This window comes from Carcharodon carcharias, chromosome 13 (assembly GCF_017639515.1).
Source record: "Carcharodon carcharias isolate sCarCar2 chromosome 13, sCarCar2.pri, whole genome shotgun sequence".
Classification (NCBI taxonomy): Eukaryota; Metazoa; Chordata; class Chondrichthyes; order Lamniformes; family Lamnidae; genus Carcharodon; species Carcharodon carcharias.
This window is the reverse complement of record NC_054479.1, coordinates 102,974,804-102,992,054: the sequence shown is the minus strand read 5'-3', so window position 1 is coordinate 102,992,054 and position 17,251 is coordinate 102,974,804.

Sequence of the window (17,251 nt, the reverse complement as noted above, 5' to 3'; positions counted from 1 at the left end):
ACATTCCTATGCAATCCAGGCCAAAGAAAAATGTTTTTGTACTTTCACCTATGTTTTTCTAATTCCTAAATGTACCCCCATTAGAATTTCATGAGCTATCCTCAGGATCTCATTTCTATATCCAAATGTATTACAATTTGATGTACCTCCCTTCAGCTTTCATTTACTGAAACATATTAAGGCCTCCATTTTATCATTAAAGCATTACCCTTAAGGTAATAACATTCTGGAATACATTTTGCCTCTGTTTCTGACTAAGCTGTTTGATATGAATGAATGTTTTGTTTGCAAATTCTTTTTCTGTAACTCAACTAACCTCCTTGAGTTAAATACTTAAGCTGAATTGTCTTCCAGTCTCTTCTAGTCTTTTTTCCTGAACAATGTTATCAAACACAGTGTCAGCTAATTGGGCTTCCATGTCTTCTCACTGCCTTTCAACTTCATGTTCTTCTTGTTTCAACCTGTGAGCCTGTGATCTCATTATCACACAATCTGGAAACAATCCAGGATGCTCTCTCTGTAACAGTTCTGTTGAAAACACTTCTACAGGCTGCTCAACTACCATAGGCTTCACCCACATTTGTGATCCAGCTATATCATTACCCAGAATAAACTGAACCCCTGCAATAGGCAATTTTTCCACTACTTCAACAATCAACTCACCTGTTTTCCACTTACTCTTTAAATTTACCTTCCACTATGTAATAGGTTTAGCATCTCCATGAACCCCACTTATTATTAGCTATTGCTGCAATGCTCCTTCTGAATAACAAATGTCGCTATCCCACAACATTAAGGATCGACTAGCCTCTGTGTCTCTTAAAATTGTAACATCTTTACCTATTCCACCCCAGTACACATGGAAAGACTTTCCCTTCACATACAAAATCTTTAAACATCTCTGCAACCTGCTCCTCTGAATTCTCTTGGGTAAATTGTGAACACGTTCTCGCTTCTTTACCTATGACTGATTCTTCCTGTTTCACCTGTACACAAGCCACTGGTTTTGCCTGTTCCACAGTACTTTTACTCCCAGAAGTTTTCTGCACCCCTATAATTCCAATAGATTTTCCCTGCAATTTCCAAAACACTGACTTTGTGTGTCCAACTTTATTACAATGAAAATACCTCAATTTTCAAATGTCACTTCTACCCTCAGCACCTTCCTTTTTATCCTGAGGATAAACTTCTTACAAATTTCCACTCACTCATTCTCTTCCCTGACTACTTACCCTTCTTTCACCTTCCCACTTTCTATCCTTTTCTGATTTAAAAGGGTGATGAAAAACAGTTTAGCTCTATGAACTAACTCACAAATCATCAGCTACCTTTGCTGCTTGTCTTACCGTTTGAACCCTCTGTTACTCCACGAGTTCTCACAACCGAAGGAAGTGAATCTTTAAATTTAAATTTTTCCAAGACAATTACTTCTCTAAGAGCTGCATATGTTGTTTCTATCTTTCATGCCTGTATCCACCGGTCAAAATTACTTTGTTTTACTCTTTCAAACTCAATATAAGTTTGCCCAGGTTGTTTTCTCATATTCCTAAATTTCTGCCTGTATGCCTCCGGAACAAACTCATATGTACTCAAAATAGTCTTTTTTTTAAACACCTCATAATTTAGTGACATTTCTTCTGACAGTGAAGCATAAACCTCATTTGCTCTACTCACCAACCTCGATTGTAACAACAATGTCTGGTTTTCCTGTGGCCATTTCATCTGTTTAGCTATCTTTCCCAGTGAAATAAAGAATGCTTCAACATCTCTTTCCTCAAACTTTGGAAGAGCTTTCACAAATTTAAACATCTTCCCACTGGGTTTTAGGTTAAAGGTTTTTTCATCATCAGAACTTTCATCAGAATCTGAACTTTTTAAAATCCAGCTTTTTAAGCTGATATTCTCTGTCTCCTTCCTTCATTCTCTCTTCCATTGCTAACTTTTCCCTCTGGAGATCAAGTTTTCACATTTTCATTTCTTTTTGAAATAATCTCTCTTTTTCCCTTTCTTTCTCCGCTGTCTCTAGTTCCAGTTTTTTCATTTCCAATTCTTTTTCCTTTTCGTTTGCTTCCGATTCAAGTTTTCTCAGTTCCTTTGCTTGTTCAAATTCAAACCTCTTCATTTCTAACTGAAGTCTTACTCCCTCCAGCTGTGACTCACTAGTGTCAGGTATCACTTCCAACTTTAAATGCATTGCTATACTTACAATTATATCTGCTTTCTTAGCCCCTGCAGATACCCCCAATTGTAATTTATCCGCAAATTCCAGTAACTTAACTTTAGTTACCTTTTGTAAACCAGCCAAAGTTATAGCTTCAAATCTCAGACAAGTTTTAGCAACTGCCAAAGCCATATTTCAGCCTCACCACTTAAAAAAATCCTTACACCAACACCTGAATTCAAAGTGTTTCTCATATTCATAACCTTAAGATTCAGCAATTCCAAACCAATCAAGGATTTTCAAATATATCCTGTAAAGAGCCCCCAACTATGTTATGGCACCGCTGATGGTAAATGCTGAGTTGTTCAAATCCCAAAGGGAAACTTGAAACAATTGCCACAATTTGTTTTGCAATTTGTATAAATTTCAAGATGCGTGCCCTGAATTCAGTAATAATAAGACTACCAAGTCTTACAGGTTTTTGCAAAACTAGATTAAACATTTATTAATAGAAGAAATGACTTTAAATACATACATAGATAAACAAATTACTACTATGATAACTTTTAAATCCCCAACTTAATCTGACTCCCAGTTACACTTTCGTTAAGTCAACAGTAAGACATATTTTTAAAAGACCCAGGCAAAGCAAACGATACCTTGAACAGTTGAATTCAAAGTGAGGTCAATTCAGTTCCTGAGGACAGTAGTTTGAGGCATAGATGCTGAAGGCTTTTCACACTTGTTGAATCTTAGAATGCCTTCCTTTATACATAATCTTCGCTCCTTTATACATATTTTCTCCTTTGAATGCAAATTCCCATTGTTTCACTATGTCTTTGGACTTTATCTTTCTGATAATCAAAATCTCTCATAGTACTAAGTTTTACCAGTAATCTTTGGGGAAAATAAAAATCTCTTTCTAAACTATACCTGACACATTTCACTCCCTCTTTTGAAGACAACCTAGCCTGGTTTATTTAAAAATGCAAATGTTCCCTTAACACCTATGTTTCTAAACATCCCCCATGTTTAACTAATTAACATTTCAAACATAACTTCTCTTCTTACATCAAAACACCCAGACTAGCTGCCTCTAATTCAATTAAGTCTCACACTCACACAGACACTCACACACACACACACACACACACACACAGACACATATAGACACAGACTCTATTTAACAATAAATTCCAGTAACACCATGGACATTATTACATCTTCCTGACAATGAACTGGTACCCATAGGCCTAAACATATCAGATATAGGCTTATCCTTTGGTGCTGGTCAGAACTTGGGCACTGTACATGGCATTGCTGAATCAAGTGTTGAAACAAGCAATTCAGTTCAATGACAGAAGTAAGCAAGATCCCCGACTCCAGAGAAAGGGGTGGAAAAAGTACAATCTGGTTAATGACACCACTACACTGTTGAACACAGGCCATTCGGCAGTTAATTCGATTGATTTGACATGGGTGGACTATAAAGTTGCAGGTTGAGTGCTCCACTTCAGAAAATATTAAAGGAGGAGCAGGGATTCCAGAGCAGACAACTCAGTATGGACCAAAATCTGACCTGGATGGCGTAGGCCTTGCTAACAATATTGTAGAGTCATGCACAGACTATTAACGAATTAATTAATGAAGGCCATAATGCCTCACAGAAAGCAGCACAGAATGATGCTGGAGGTACCTATGGATCATGGGTGCTTGAACAGACACAAGAGACTCTGAGGCAAATAGATGAGGGAGTAATACCCCTGCGGATCACAAATAAACAATTGACCAACCTGTCTAGAAAGAGAGGGTCAAACATAGCTCAGAGGTTTGATACATGTGTACTCAACTAATGCAGAATGTGTTGTGAAAAATGGTATGTTGCTCGGTTTGGTCTTGCCAATCCCTGTGATAACAGAATTTACACCAGGAAGAACATTATATAGAGCAGAAAATATAGAAATAATTTTTAGAGGAAATTATTATGTAATGTGCCATCATATGTAGTGGAAGTAGAGTACTGTCCTAGATGGGTGTAATGTAGTGTCCTCCACAGCAGTGTGCCCCCATCCAATATACAAGAGAGAAAAGGCCAGGTGTGGATTTAGTACAACAAAGTCTTTGAATATTTTTAAGGCAGAGGTAGATAGATTCTTGAAATGCAAGGAGGTGAAAGATTATTGAGGGTAGGCAAGAATGTGGAGTCGAGGTTACAGTCAAATCAGCTATGATCTTATTGAATGGCAGAGCAGGCCCGAGGGGCTGAGTGGCCTACTCCTATTCTTAATTCATTTGTTCATATGTCATACCCCGAAGGTACCCCCACCATCCCCCGGCAAAATATGCTGGCAAACCCCTCGGAAGTCCCAATGCACTGACTACATGGGAATTGCCCGGGAAGTTTGGAATTCTGATGGGCAATTCACCTGTGTCTGGAACCTTCTGAAAAAATTTCCAACTCTGAGTTAGAGTCGGAGACTTCGGATGGTTCTGACTCACTTACCTAAATAGTTATCCAGGAAAAATTAGAAGGATAAAAAGCAGTTCTAACTGACTCCCTGAATACCCCCCCACTGACCTGACTGGCCCCTGACACCCTGACTTACTACCCCAACTACACGCCCCCCGAATCCCTGTACAACCACCTGACTCACCCCGACCCTGCCTGACCTATCCTAACACCTAACCACCCAGTTGCCATCCTAACCACTCTTCCACTCACATGCCATCCTAACCCTTCAACCATTAACCTTACACACTTAACCTCTCTCTGTAGCTTCTCAAAGTGGCTTGGGAACCTTTAATCTTTCTATTTACCAGAAATAGTAGCTAGGGAGAGACGGTGGTGTAGTGGCAATGTCACTGGACTAGTAACCTAGAGGCTCAAGCTAATGATTTGGGACGTGGATCCAAATCTCACCATAGCAGGATTTGAATTCACACAGTATCTTTACAGTGCAGAAGGCGGCCAGTTAGCCCATCAAGTCTGCATTGGCTCTCTGAAAGAGCATTCCACTTAGTCCCATTCCCCTGCCTTATCCCTGTAACCTTGCACATTCTCTCTTTTCAGGTAGCAATCCTTTTGAATACCCCGATCGAACCTGAGGAACTCCACTACAAACCAGAAGTTTCCCAACCACTGGGGTCAAACTGACTGGCCTATAGTTGTCAGCTTTATCCTTACACCCCTTTGTGGTCAAGGGTCTAACATTCTCTAGTCCTCTGGCACCTCCCTCGTGTCTAAGGAAAATTGGAAGATTATCATTAGTGACTCTGCAATTTCCACTTATCCTTCCCTTGGTACCCTTGGATGCATCTCATTCGGTCCTGTTACCTCATCTATTTTAAGTAAAGATAGCCTTTCCACCACCTCCTTCCTCTCTATTGTAAGTTCTTCTGATTTACAAGTTACCTCCTCTCCCATCTCAGCTTGTCTAGCACATTCTTCCTTTGTAAAGACAGATAAATAAATCTGCAATATAAAGCTAGGTTCAGTAATGGTGACCATGATAACTGTCATTGATTGTTGTAAAAACCCATCTTGTTCACTAATGTCCCTTAGGGAAGGAAATCTGCCATCCTTTCCTGGCCTGGCCTGCATGTGACTCTAGAACCAGTGTGGTTGACTCTTAACTAACATGTCACTCACTTCAAGGGCAATTATAGATGGGCAACAAATGCTGGCTTTGCCAGTGAAGCCCACATCTCGTGAAAGAATAAAGAAAAAGAGAATGTGGCTTTGACAATAATTCTCCCCATTGCGCTCTGCGAGGATTGCTGCACTGCGTGACATTTTGTCTGATGTGAAATTTTGGGCCATTGTCTACTCCAGGCAGACATTTCAGCTGTGGAAACAGATTCAAGCTAACATTAAAGAGATGATATAGATCACCAGATCAGCATAAGAAGGGCAGTAATTTGTTCGACGAGGAGATAGGAAAATGATTTTAATGGGAATCCTTAATCAACCGACTAGAAACTTGGAGAATTCAAGTTCTTCTTGATGTAATGTATCAAGGAACCAAAAATAAGCCATGTTCATCTTGATTCAGTATTCATTAATAATCCATAAAATGTATCTGACCTGAAAATCAAGCATCCGAGGGGACAGTGACCACAGAATGAATAAGTTCAACGTGATCTGGGAATCAGCAATGCTGAAGACCAGAAGCACTGCACAAGTTTAAAAGGAATTAAATACAAAGAAATGAAGAGACAGATAAATGAAATGGATTGGGGAACTTGTTCAGCAGCACTTCAGATGAAGAGAGGTAGAATACTTTTAAAGGTAAAATGCTGAGCATGTAGACTAAAAACATACCCCAAATCAACAAGCTCTGTCTGAATAACTTTAACCTTAAATTAAATTACAAGCATCCTGAAAGGGAAATAACAAAAATTACCTCAGTAAATGCTACGGAAGAAGATTAAGGGAAATAATAAAATATAGGAACATGTTTAAAATGTAATAAGAAAGATAGGGAAAAAAAGCATAACAGTAGAGGCTAAATATAATAAAAAAAACAACTTTCAGTACTGCAACAGTTGGATGATAGTGTTAGGAAATAGAGATAGTTTAAGTAAGTTATATTTGTATTTTTGAGTTTTAGGAATGAGTTTAAGCTCTAAAGTTTAAGTTTGATTTGTATTTCTGTGTTTGTGTGTTAAGGAAAGGTCAAATTGAGTTTAGTTTCACTTTAAAAGATACGTGCATTTCTAATAAGTGTTTTACGACTTGTAGCTAAGTTAACAAATAAGAATAGAGGAATTGGGTTGTTGCCTAGTAACAGGGGTCCAAAGAGGCAGGTCCCTCCCACAGACACAGACATAGAAAAAACTAACAGCAGTTTGATTTAGAAGCTGTTTGAGTTCAGTTGATTTTGAAAGTAGCTGCCAGGAGAGACTGGAGCAAAGGGGACAGATAGCCAGTCCCAAACTAAAGGAAAGACCCCAAAATCCAATGGACTGGAACAGGAAAAAGTCCTAAGCAGACCTTCTAGTCAAAGGAAGGACAGGTACCTGGAAAAGGTCCTGTAAAGTGAAGTTAAGAGTGAGGGGCAGAGAGAAAGGCTCCAAGCTTCAGATTTAAAGAGACGAAAGCTGCAAAAAGCAGATTTAAAGCAAGAACAGCTTACAAGAGGCCAGAATGTCCAAAGAGACAACTGAAGGTCTGTAACTCTTTGTTATGTGCATGTGAGGCAGTGATACTGTTGACGGCTAAGTTGGTGAGAGAGACTGTGTGGAAGACAGCTTGAATGGATGTGGTGACCCAGGGGAGAGGAACATTGGAAGGAGAGTTCAAAACCCTGGAGGTGAACACTTGTGAAAGCCATCTGAGAGAAAGCGTTGGTTTTGGAGAAGATTCTATAGCGAGTTCTTGGAGATTGGAAACTCTCATGTGAAAAACAGACTTTGGTGAGACCAGTTGGCTCATGGTGTGATAAGTGTCTGGTGAGAGGGTGGGGGGGTGGGTGCGTAGTTGAAGAGAGATCCATAGCAACTGGTTGGGGTGGCATCTGTCATTTGGTTTCAGAGTGTGGTGTGTCTGACTGCTGGGTGCCTATTGGTTTATATGGACTGTGTACTACTGTGAACATTAGAGTACAAGATGGTTTTTGTGACTTGCGTTATCTTTACAATATCTGTAAAGGTATAGTTGTGGGTAAAGGAGTATTGTAATATAATTCATCTTGTTAAATAAATGCTTTACTCTTTTGTTAAAAGTTCATTAGCTGACTCTGGTGACTGTTCTGTCGCCACTCTCCACATATCTAAATAAACAAATTAAAAGTTAGGATCTATCAAGCTGGGTTCCATGCTGGGATCAGGCTTGTCCTGGGGTAACCTTCGCTGGGATCATAACAGACAAAGAAGATGTGGAAACTATATAATTGGCAAATGGGCTTTAAGGATGGGTGAAAAATAAATATTCTGGATGATGACAAGGGAAGACATGAGTAACATACCCTTCACAGATAGAGATAACAACCAGCATCAATGATTCTATATAAATGAGAAAAAAAAGTCCAAAAAAGAATTAACAAATAAAACAAATATAATACAGGCAACTACAGTTTATTCATTTTATTTCCATTCCATTTAAAATAATGGAGTTAATTATCAGGAGTAAATTTAGAGATTATCTCTTTAATAACTTAGTAAATAGATCCAGATGGGGAAGGTCCTGCATGACGAAATCCAATGGATTGTGAAAAGCCCTATGATGTGCTCTCCTTTGACTTCTAAAAGACTTTTGACATAGTTCCAAATGAATACTATTACATAAAGCAATAGGAATTCAGGGCAAGTCAAATGAATGAATTAATAACAGACTGACTGAAGGATAGAAAATTATGAGCATTCATTAGAGAAGTTATGCTAGGGTGAGAGTGCATTACTGAATGAGGTAAACTGATGCTTTGGTTGTGGGATCTCTCTAATTTACTTAAATGGCCTGGACTTAGAAACTTGATGCAAACTGATCAAATTTGGAAATGATATCAAATTAGGAACGGCACTAAAATTGGGGGAGGCATCTCAGAAATTACAGGACTAGCTGGACAATGCAGATGAAATTAATGTAGACAAGTGTACTGCAGATTGGAAGGAATAAAAAGTGCCATACACTTTTCCTTGAGTAGTGTTGATATAGCTAAGCATGAAGCATCCCGTGAAAGAATAAAGGAAAAAAGGCTGGATGAGTGTCAATAACCATAGAACCATAGAAAAGTTACAGCATAGAAAGAAGCCATTCAGACCATCATATCTGTGCCAGCCATAAAAAGAGATAAAAGAAGCTAGCCAATCATTTTTAATCCCACTTTCCAGCACCTGATTTGTAGCCTTGCAGGTTAGAGCATTTCAGGTACATATCCAGGTACTTTTTATATGAGTTGAGCGTTTCAGCCTCAACCACTAATCTAAGCAGTCAATTCCAGATGCCCACCACCCTCTGGATGGAAAAGCTTTTCCTCATGTCCCCTGTAAGCCTTCTACCAATCACCATAAATCTAAGCCCCCTGGTAACTGACCCCTTGGCTAGGGGAAACAGGTCTTTCCTGTCGACCCTCATAATTTTGTACACCTCAATTAGGTCACCCTTCAGCATCCTCTGTTCTAAGGAAAACAACTCTAGCCTATCCAATCTTTCTTCATAGCTGTAATTTTCAAGCCATGGCAAGAATCTTGAAAATCTCCTCTGCACTATCTCCAGAACAATTATGTCCGTCCTATAATGTGGTGATCAGAACTGTACACAAAATTCCAGCTATGGGATAACCAGCGTTTTATACAGTTCCAGTATTACATCCCTGCCTCTGTATTCAATACCTTGTCCAATAAAGGAAAGCATTCCATATGCTTTCCTTACCACCTTATCCACCTGTCCTGCCACCTTCAGGGACATGTGGACATGCACTCCAAGATCTTTCACTTCCTCAACCCCTCTCAATATTCTCCCATTTATTGAGTATTCCTTTGCTTTGTTTGTCCCCCTCCACCCCAGATGCATTATCTCACACTTCTCTGGATTGAATTCCATTTGCCACTTTTCCGCTCACTCAACCAAACCATTGATATAATTCTGGAGATAACAGCTATCCTCTTCACTATCAACTATGTGGCTAATTTTTGTGTAATCTGCAAATTTCCCAATCATGCCTCCCATATTTAAGTCCAAATCATCAATATATATGACAAAAAGCAAGGGCCCCAACACTGAACCCTGTGGAACGCCACTGGGAACTGCTTTCCACTCGCAAAAACATCCATCGACCATTATTTTTTGTTTTCTGTCACTAAACCAATTTTGGATTCAACTCACCATCTTCCCCTGTATTCTATGGGATTTTCCTGACCAATCTGCCAAGAGGAACCTTGTCAAATGTCTTACTAAAATCCATGTAGACAACATCCACTGCAATACCCTCATCAATCCTTTTTACTTCCTCAAAAAATTCTATTAAGTTAGTAAGACACAATCTTCTCCTAACAAAACCATGCTGACTACCCCTGATCAGTCCATGCCTTTCTAAGTGACAGTTTATCATGTGTCTCAGAATTGATTCCAATAATTTGCCCACCATCAAAGTCAGACTGATCGGCCTATAATTTTCTGGCCTATCCCTTACACCCTTTTTAAATATTGGTAGAACGCCTGCAAACCTACAATCCTTTGGTACCTCACTTGTATCTAGTGAGGATTAGAAAATGATTCTCAGAACATCTGCTATTTCCTCCCTGGCTTTCTTTATCAACCTGGGATACAATAGATCCGGACTTGGTGATTTATCCACCTTCAAGGATGCCAGTCCCTCCAGTAATTCCTCTCTCATTATGCTTATTGCATCTAATATTTCACACTCTTCCTCTTTAACTAAAATACCTGCATCATCCCTCTCCTTCGTGAACACAGAGACAAAGTACTCATTGAAAACCCTGTCCAAATCTTCAGCATCAATGCACAAGTTATCATGTACATCTCTGATAGGCTGTACCCTTTTCTTAGTTATCCTCTTGCTCTTAATGTACTGGTAATACATTTTTGGGTTTCCTTTGATTTTACCTACCAATATTCTTTTGTATCTTCTCTTTGCTTTCCTGATTTCCTTTTTCACTTCACCCCGTACTTTCTATACTCCTCTAGGCTTTCTACAGTAGTAAGCTTTTTGTGACTGTCATACGTTCTCTTTTTCTGCGTTATCTTACCCTGTATGCTGCTGGATAGCCAGGGGGCTCTAGATTTGGCACTACCCACTTTCTCATTGTGGGGACATGTCTATACTGTACCCGTAGAATCTCGCTTTTGGATACCTCCTATTGATTTGACACTGTTTTCTCTTCTAGTAGCTGTATCCAGGCCACTTTCACTAGTTCACCTCTCAGCTTTGTAAAATTTGTCTCCTGCAAAGTCAGAACTTTTACTCCTGTTCTATCTTTTTCCTTTTCTGTAATGATGCTAAATCTAACTGTATTATGGCCACTATCTCCAAAATGGTCCATCACTGTTACTTCATCCACTAGCCCAGCTTCAGACTAAGGCTACATCAAGAATTGCGTCCCCTGTTGTTGTGCTGGCTGAAAAAAATCTCAAAAGCAGTTCAAGAATTTTGTGCCCTCTGTAGTCTTCACACTGTCCGTATCCCAATTGATATTAGGGTAGTTGAAGTCTCCAACTATTACTGCTGTCCGAGTTTTTGCACTCAGAAATTTGCCTACATATTTGATCCTCTAACTCCCTTCCACTATTTGGGGGTCTATATGTGGATGCCCTTTTTTTAACTTCTGAGCTCAACCTATGTGGCCTCATTTGCTGCTTCATTTAGTATAGCATCCCTTCTCACAGCCATAATTGTTTCTTTAACCAATAATGCTACACCCCACCTATTTTGTCCCCCTCCCTATCCTGCCTGAAAACTTTATATCCAGGGATGTTGAGCTGCCATTTTTGCCCCTCCTTAAGCCAAGTTTCCCTTATAGCTATGAAATCATTCTGCCATGTATCTATCTGTGCCCTTAGCTCATCAGCTTTATTTGCTGGAGTCCTTGCATTTACATATACACCTTTTAACACTGCCAAATTCCTGTGCTGTACACTTTTTAATCTGTGCTGCTGCTGTCTTTCAGAGTCACTCATTAATTCTCCATCTCCTGTTCCCTGCTCAGGTTCCCAGCTCCCTGCCAATCTAATCTAAACCAACTCTCTCCCCCCACCAACTTTCGGCCCCCGGCCCCCAACAGCACTAGCAAATCACCCTGTTAGGATATTCGTCCCAGTCCTGCTCAGGAGTAGACTGTCTGGCTTGTACTGGTCCCACCTTCCCAGAATGGGTCCCAATGCCTCTGAAATCTGATGCCCTCCCTCCTACACCAGCTTTCCAGCCACATGTTCAGTTGCTGTATTTTCCTTTTTCTGTACTCATTTGCACGTGGGACCAGGCGTAATCCTGAGATTACTGCTTTAAAAGTCCCGCTTTTCAATCTGCGTCCTAGCTCCCCAAAATCTGCTTTTAGGATCTCATCCCCTTTCCTACCCAATTCATTGGTACCACAACCTCTGGCTGATCACCTTCCCCCAGAAGAATGTCCTGCAGCCGCTCCGTGACATCCTTGATCATGGCACCTGGGAGGCAACATACCATCCTGGAGTCATGTCTGTTGTCCATAGAAACGCCTGTTTGTTCCCCTAGCTAATGGATCCCATATCACTACTTCCTTTCCCTTCTTCTACCTTCCCTCCTGTACAGCAGAGCCATGTGTGGTGTCACAAATCTGGCTCTGACCATACTCCTCTGAGGAACCAACGCCCTCACCAGTATCCAAAACGGAAAACCGATTGGCAAGCGAGATCTCAGGGGACTCCTGCACTACCTGCCTAGTTCTCTTGGAGCGCCTGGTGGTCACCCATTCCCTTTCTGATCCAGACCCTTAAGCTGCAGTGTGACCACCCCTCTAAACATGCTATCAACGTAGCTCTCAGCCTTGCAGAGGCCCACAGGAACTCCAGCTGCTGCTCAAGCTCTAAAACCTGGAGCTCAAGGTTCTGCAGCTGGTAACACTTCCTGCACATGTGGTCGTCTAGGACACCGGTAGTGTCTATGACTTTCCACATATTACAGGACATGCATTCCACATGACTGAGCTGTCCTGCCATTGCTTCAATTTTCTCAACTTATGTTAACTTTATTTTACTTTGGTTTACTTATACTACTTTATTTTATCTGGCCTTGACTTTACTTTATTTTCCTATTGCTTGTGTTTCTTACTGAAATCTAAGTAGCTTGCTCTTTTAAGAAGAATAGGTTTTTCTAATTTTCAACTATTTGAAAATCCTCCCTAACAACAGTTTCTCATCAACCGATGAACTTGTGTTCTTTCTGTGATGTCACTCTTGCATATTTTCAAAACTCAGCCCTCTCGTGCAGCTTTTCAACTCCTGGTCTCCTGCAGGCTGGGAAAGATAGAGAAAGAAAAGAAAAGAGAGCACCTCTGGCTGGCCAATTAACTGCCGGCCAGTGTGAAATGCACGCAGAGACAGGCTCAGCTCTGTTGGCAAGGGCAGGAAGAGGGCGGGGGCTGGGACCAGTAATGATGTGGACAGGGGTTTAAATGGAGCTCCCTGAAGGTTGGAAGTCTGTGTTCAAGAGCCTCAGGGAGCAGCTTTGAAAATCGAATTGTTTGACTCATCACATCAGTTATTGTACTGTTACTGTCTGCAGTGTGTCATCTGCACCCACAGCCCATATCAGGTGGGATGGAAGTGCTCAGAGCCAGCCTGCCCCTTGCTTTTCCGATGAGTGCCTGCGGGTTTTGCTGGAGGCAGTCAGTGCCCAACACGACATCTTGCTGCCATGAGACGATAAGAGGAGGCAAGCTCATGTGACAAAGAAGGCCTGGATGGATGTGAAAGGCCTGGTCAGTGACTATGATGTCATATGTAGGTCCTGGATCCAGTGCAGGAAAAGGCTCAATGACCTTCTGGTGACCAGGGTGCATATTGAATCCAGTTGGAACCTTAGATAGATGTCCTTGTGGATGGCAGCACTTGCTGGTGCTCATGGGTATAAAATGTAGAGCGTAAGGTGGCACATAATCCTGTGCCTTAATAGACTATGGCTAGCATGTATTTCAGGGTGAGGTGCAGCAATGTGAAGGGTACGTGAACTTGCGTCCATGGTGGGGGTGGCTGCGATTTTCTGGCATGTAGAGGGGGTCTAATGAAAGCACTTTTGGTCTGACAGGAGGAGTCACAGTGTGCAGGAGTGAGGTCGGACAGATGGTGGGATCCCAAACCTTCTCTTAAGTCAGGCGGAGGAGCAAGCACTGGCAGATGGTGTGTGAACGTGGAGCCAGGTCCTGCCGGTCACAGAAAGGCAGGGTTCTTGGATGAGGGTAACAATCCAGTGAAGAGGGAAGGGATTGGGAGAGGGAAGAGAGATTTCGGGCAGCGGTTGTAAGATTGACATGTGAAATCCACTAATCCCTGTTGCTTGCCCATTCAGAAGTCTTTGTTCAGCCAGATGTCCATTCTGAAAAGCAACCAGGCTACATGCACTCTGACTTCATTATGCTGTTTGATACTGACATTTTTTCTTCTTCCCTCAGATGGAACATCATCATGATCCCAGAAGAACCCCGAGGACCTTCCTGTGACCGAGGGTACCCAGCTGCCAGATGCACACACGTCGCGTCCTCCCTCTGTACCACGCACCAACACAGATATAGACACATCAGGAAGCATATGTGTAACAGAGCAGATCGTAATGCACAGTGGTGATTGCACGTCACACTCCTGAGGAGCTGGCGGAGGCAAAGTCCCTAGGGCGCCGGCAGTTGGAGGATTGCCGGAGACCAGGACGATGCTGAGCCCAAGGCAGATGATGAGCCTTTGGAGTCGTCCATCAGGTGGTCGATGCTGGATGTCCAGCAGGATGCCCATGAAGATCTGGCAGAGATCCCTGATCCCATGGTCTCAGTGTTTGAGGTGTCCATGCACAGAGTGTGTACTGTGTTGGCCCAGAGCTCAGAATGCACAGCTTCCTCTATAGAGAGAGCGGCGACTCTCATGGAGAGGCATCTCCAGGAACTCATTCAGAGCTTTCAGGGATTGTGTTCAGACCTGTAAACTGCCAGTGTGAGAGATGATGAGGCACCGAATGACTCTGCTAACTGCCCGTCCATCAATGGTGAGTAGGGAGGTTCAAACCAACCTCATCTGGGCAGGCGACTTGCAGTATGAATCTGGGCTCTCCTCTCAGGGCGCTCTTAATGATAGCAGCAGCTCCTCCACCCCTCTTCCAGAGACAATTGGATCTGGGGAGAATGTGATGACTGAGGAGTGCCCAGCTGGACTCTCCTGCCCAGATGGGGCCTAAAAAGACTCCGCTGTCTAGAGGATGGTTGCTAGTCATCAAGGCCGACGGTGCATCAGAGTCAGCAGCCTGCCTCCAAACCAGCTGCCAGCGAGGGGGAAACACCAGGATTTAGCACCCGCAAACGGAAATTTAAGTCACAATGATCACATAAAGGGTCTGACAGGTGATTAATTTCTCCTTGACACATGTGTAATGGTATACTTATGTCTCTGCCTTCCATATTAAAACATTAGATAAAGTGCAATGGCCTTAGTGTGCTTCATGCAATTGTTAGGGAAGAGACCTGGGATTCGTGTGTCACATATATAAATGGCTGAAAAGTTTATTTCAGAGGTTGAGGCATGAGTGAAAGGTGTCAGGAGTGCCTGATGTTAGGTGACATTTCTCTTGCCATCACCTTGACTCCTTGCTTTGGATGTATAGTTGAAAGTCCTCTGAATCAAGGCCTCCCTGGTCTCCCTGCCTTCCATAAGCATGCTCACATCGGGATCTTGTTCCTTACCCTGGGGCTCTTCAGGCTCCTCCTCAGACTCAGCACTTGAATCATCCTCTGTGGCCTCTGGAGCAGATTTGCTGTCTTCATCCTCCAATAGGTCCCCCTCTTGAGAGAACAAGATTGTGTGGTGCGCAGCAGACAAGAAAATAAGGGAGATGCGTTCAGGAGGATATTGCAGTGATCCTCCCCAAGCGATCCAGGCAGTGAAGCCTCATCTTCAGTAGGCCTATAGTCCTCTCAATTACTGCCTTTGTGGAGACATGACTGCGGTTATAGCTCTCCTCAGCTGTAGTCCTTAGGTGTCTCAGCGGTGTCATCAGCCACCTTTTCAGCGGGTAGCCTTTGTCTCCCAGTAGCCAGCCATTCAAACGTGCTGGAGCAACGAACAGCCTTGGCAACTGGGAGTGAAGCAGGATGTAGGTATCATAGCAACTTCCAGGACAACTGGCACAAAGCTGTAGTATCTGACTCTTGTGGTCACACATAATCTGGACGTTTAGATAGTGGAAGCTCTTTCTATTGACAAAAGCACCCGGCTCCCCTGCTGGCATCTTTATGGGCACATGCATGCAGTTAATGGCTCCCTGAATTCGGGGAAACCCTGTAATTGCAGCAAAGCCTCTGGCTCACTCTGCCTGGCTGGCCTTTGTGTCCTGATGTGGATGAAGGTACTGACCCTTTGGAACAGTGCACCTGTGAACAACTTGATGCAGCTAGTGACAGCCGATTGCAAGACACCATGTAGATTTTGCACTGACCCCTGGAAAGATCTGAGGCACAAAAGTTCATGGAAACTGTCACCTCCAGAGCCACTGGTATAGGATGGCCACCTACACAGAGGCAATTTCGGAATTGATAATTTCATACATAGAAGTGACAGTGTCCCTGGAAAGGCGGAGCCTTCTTTGGCACTGAACCTCTGACATGTCCATGTTGCATGATCACTGCCTGTACACTCAGCATGCCAGATAATGACATCTTATCTGGACCCTTCTGACTTGCACTTCCTGCTTGCCCTCCACCCCTTCTGGCTGTGCCTCTCAGTCCATAGGGCCAACTCTGGGACGGTTCCTGCAGGCAACTGGCCTTCTCTCCTTCTGGCCCTCTTCCGAGGAGGTCCCTCCAGCAGAGTACACAATCCCCATTTTTGTCCAGATGGTTGCACAGGTTTCTGCACAGAAGGGGCCTTTCCGCAGGAAGCCTCCGCAAATGCTTAAAAATCAAAAGAGTTCGCCAAAACACTAAAAACAATGCCAGAAATGATCTCTAAACCAACTCCAGACAACTCACAGCATAATTCCTAGCACCTCACTTTAGCAACGCCCTGTAGGCCTTTTATCCCGCCCTGGATGTGGAAAGAATGAAAAATGTGAACGATTGGCCCATGCACTGAGAATAAAAGCACACGGACCACTCAAAATTACTGACCATTGTCCTTTAAATGGCTTAATTGGCCCTTTAACTGTTGGCAGACATGGGTCTGACTACATTGGAGAAACCAAATGTAGACTGGGTGACCGCTTTGCAGAACACCTTTGGTCTGTCCGCAAGTATTACCCAGACTTCCCTGTCACTTGCCATTTCAACACTCCACCCTGCTCTCATGCCCACATGTCCATCCTTGCCTTGCTGCATTGTTCCAGTGAAGCTCAACGCAAACTGGAGGAACAGCACCTCATCTTCCGACTAGGCACTTTATAGCCTTCCGGACTGAATATTGAG